Source organism: Callospermophilus lateralis, chromosome 6, assembly GCF_048772815.1.
Source record: "Callospermophilus lateralis isolate mCalLat2 chromosome 6, mCalLat2.hap1, whole genome shotgun sequence".
NCBI classification, from domain to species: Eukaryota; Metazoa; Chordata; class Mammalia; order Rodentia; family Sciuridae; genus Callospermophilus; species Callospermophilus lateralis.
Window position 1 is genome coordinate 47,527,803 of NC_135310.1, and position 3,580 is coordinate 47,531,382.

Below are 3,580 nucleotides of genomic sequence, written 5' to 3' on the forward strand. Positions count from 1 at the left end.
TTTTATCTCAAATGTAACTGGCTGGGTTGATGGGGAACAGCTGAGCCAGGTGGGGGGCTGGGTGGAGTGAAATGGGAAACAGGACTGCTATGCATGGGGTGGGTCAGTGGCCTGATTGAGCTTCAGACTGGACTGTTCCCCTACATTGTCATTCCTCCTGCTGAGCTGTCCTGGGGGTAGGACTAGGGATGGGAGTTTTACTTTGATTTTATGTTGCATTCCCATGAACAAAGACTTATCTGTCCGTATGCTGATGGACTTGAGTGAAAATGCTTTTTAATTGGCCTCAACTAAGGACTTGGTGGCTAAGAATATAGAATCTGAGTTCCGATTTTGGCTCTATCACTATCTGTGTGCTCAAAGGAAAGTCACTTCCCTTCCCTGTGCCTCCGCTTCCCTCCCTCTACTAACATTAGCTATCTGTGATGGCTGTCTGAGGATTGGGTGAGGTGAAGTGTGGGAAACAGAAGGCCCTGCACGCGTCTTATGAGATGGGTCTAAGGATGTGGTGTTGCCCTTGTCTGAAATACAGGCAGCAATTCTCCAGCCTCTAAATAAGCCTCAGCACCAGCACCATTTGCTTTTGATCCCTGACCATTCTGAAGGGTGGAAGAGAAATTGCAAAGTGACCTTCTTGTCAAATAACTTGAGTAGCCAAACATTTCTTAATACTATGTGTAAAAGAATTTTTTCTTCCATGTAGGAAGATGTCACCAGATACTTCGGTGAATTCTACCGTGCAAGGGGAACAGAGTCTTGAATTCTAGGATGCAGCAAGACACGTGTCTAGAGCAAATGCTACAAATACCTCAGAAGGTTTTTTCAGTTTCAACAGATGGACTTGGAGTTTGCTGCCTGGCAGATGCTCTACCTGTTCACTTTTCCCCAAAAGATTTATAGAAACTTCCATTACTGGAAGCAGATAAAGGACCAGTGGGCCAGAGATGACACTGTTTTCTTGGTCCTATTAAGTATTTGACTCTGTCTACTAAAAGATTTGGTTTGGTGCTGGGCATTGGATTTTTTGAGACAATAAAGCTCCTACGGGTTGCATTCAAGGATCGTGTAGGTGTTGGTCTTCTGATATCAACTTTAATGTGTCACCTCTAAAGAGTAGTGAAAGGACAGAGCAGAGACTATGATATGGAGTAGGACTACATCTTTGATGTGCATCTGAATGTTTTGTATCCACTCCTAGTCAAGTACATTTGTCCAGCTTTTTTCATCAATCGTGTTTTCCTAACATGCAATTATTGAGTATTTAGTTGGAAATACCTGTGACTGATTGCATTTGGCTATTATATCTATATAAACTTCCTAGGTTATATGCATTGCCTTATTCGAAAAATATAGTAATTCTTGTTTATCCATTTGCACACCTCATTCTACTCTATGGGTGGTCACTAGTGCTAGGATGGAACTTTATGCCCATGTTCTGTTTTTTGTTTTTTAATTGGGGGGGAGTACTGTGGATTGAATTCAGAGGCTCAACCCCTGAGACACATCCCCAGCCCTATTTTGTATTTTATTTAGAGACAGGGTCTCACTGAGTTGCGCCTTGCTGATGCTGAGGTTGGTTTTGAACTTGTGGTCCTCCTGCCTCGGCTTCCCAGGCCACTGAAATTACAGGCCTGCGCCACTGCGCCCGGCTTCTGTGTTTTTACACAGTGAAATGAAAAAGAAACAATATTCTAGCTTAACTGCATCAATAGCATTGGGAAGTGACAATTTCTTGTAAAATTTGAAAATAAACTATATTTGTAGATTTTTAAAAATAAATAAATGCTTCACTTAGTTTTCTGACAGCCATGATAGGTACTCTTGTTTTTCTTCCAGGCACCAAACCATTTCAGATCCTTGTCAGGCAATCCAAAGTCTGTGTATTCAACCACCATGCCATATTGTCTTTTAGGAATTTACCCAGAATGCAGCACAGAAAGATAAAAAAGAAAATAAGAGGGATTAAGAGACATGAGCGATAGAATTAAAAGCTCTAATGGACATCCAATAGGAATTCCAGAAGGGGAGATGAAAGAAAACAGTAAAAAGATGGCTGAAAAAATTTCATAGTTGATGAAGATGATTCAAGACATCCAAATTTCTAGCAATGTGAATGCAAATTAATTCATTGACAAACAGTAGTAAAATTGCAGAATACTGAAGGCTGAACAAAATGCATCTAGGGGAGTTTATTCCAGGAGCAGTTTGGCAGGGAGTGTGATCAATAGTGGGGAAATGAGATCTGTCACATGCTGTGGATACAGCTGTGTGTAAGTGCAAGGAAATACTGGGTGACTGGATAGACTGGGGACAGGAAATGCTAGCAGGTAGGTGCAGGTGATTGTGTTCAACTTTAGCATCCCATTAACAAGATTAAGCTCCTTCCAGGGCCTGGAGAGATCCTGGGCATGCTGTCTTTCAAATACAGCTCTCAAAATGTTAATAACTATTTGGGGCATGAATGGATGCAAGATGAGAATTTCAGGAATAGAGGCCAATCTGGTGGGCCCACTTGGACTGCTGTGATTGGTCAGGGTGAACTGATAGATTTAGGAAAGGTATCTTTGATTGTGTCTGCAATAAAAATGTGATTTAATTTTCTGCTAAGAATCCCAAGCAGTGTGAAATAAAAATCAAACAACCCCTCACATCCTTTCTGGATATTTTTAGGTTGATTACAATAATAAAACCCGGAGCAAAGTTTCAGCAGCCTCTAGCCAGTGAAGTCTTGCTTGTCAAGGCAGATGTTTTTCAGCCACAATTTTAAGAAGTGACAAGAAGTAATCTTGGCTTTTTGGTAGGATTTGATAGCTTAGAAGAAAACCAGACAATTAGAATGATCTACTCCTCATTCACACTGAAAAAGATACATGCTCTTATCTGCTAGTTTAGGCTTGGCTGCATAGGGTTTATCAGACCTTTCCACTCATACACCCTAGTCGACAGAGCCCACCCTGAGGAAGTACTGCTCCCGAACAAAGTTCTTGCTTTTTTCACAGTTGGATCACAAGTATGGGGAAGAAATGTGATGGGTGGAAAACACCTCTATTGTAAAAAAGGGCTGCAGATCCAACTTCATTCTTGTGGACTAATATTTTCAAGTTAAAATGCTATATATAGCCACAGATGACCTAGATTAGAAATAAAGGCCCATTTATAGAACAGGAACTTTAATAAATGTCCCAACTGATTCTTACCAGTAATCTTTGGAGGAAGAGGACACGTTAACACCATTTTCCATCATGAGGAAACCAAGGTTCAATGTTACATAACTAGCCAAAAATTCTCAACCACTTCATGGCCAATCTGTGTAGAACCAACACCCACCTGTCACCAAGGCTGTGCTCTTCATTGTACCACCTGCCCTTAATTATTGAGGATTGTTGCTGAACCAGTCTTCCAACTCAAATGAGAAATAATTTAATTCATGAAGTGGCCAAGAGTCAGGAGGGAGAGCTCTTGAACTTAAATCTGTCTCCCTGAGTTTAGGGTTATTTATGGGATGAAAAAACAATGAGGTGTGGGGAAAGGTGTTTGGAGGTAAGGATATGTAAGGTAATTGGTGATCTGCACGTGCAAA

At 41.1% G+C, this 3,580-nt stretch overlaps 1 pseudogene; it reads left to right on the plus strand.

The window, feature by feature from the left end:
• Positions 1–515: 515 nt before the first annotated feature.
• Positions 516–2,767, plus strand: LOC143401851 (protein unc-50 homolog pseudogene; annotated as a pseudogene).
• The last annotated feature ends 813 nt before the right edge of the window (positions 2,768–3,580 follow it).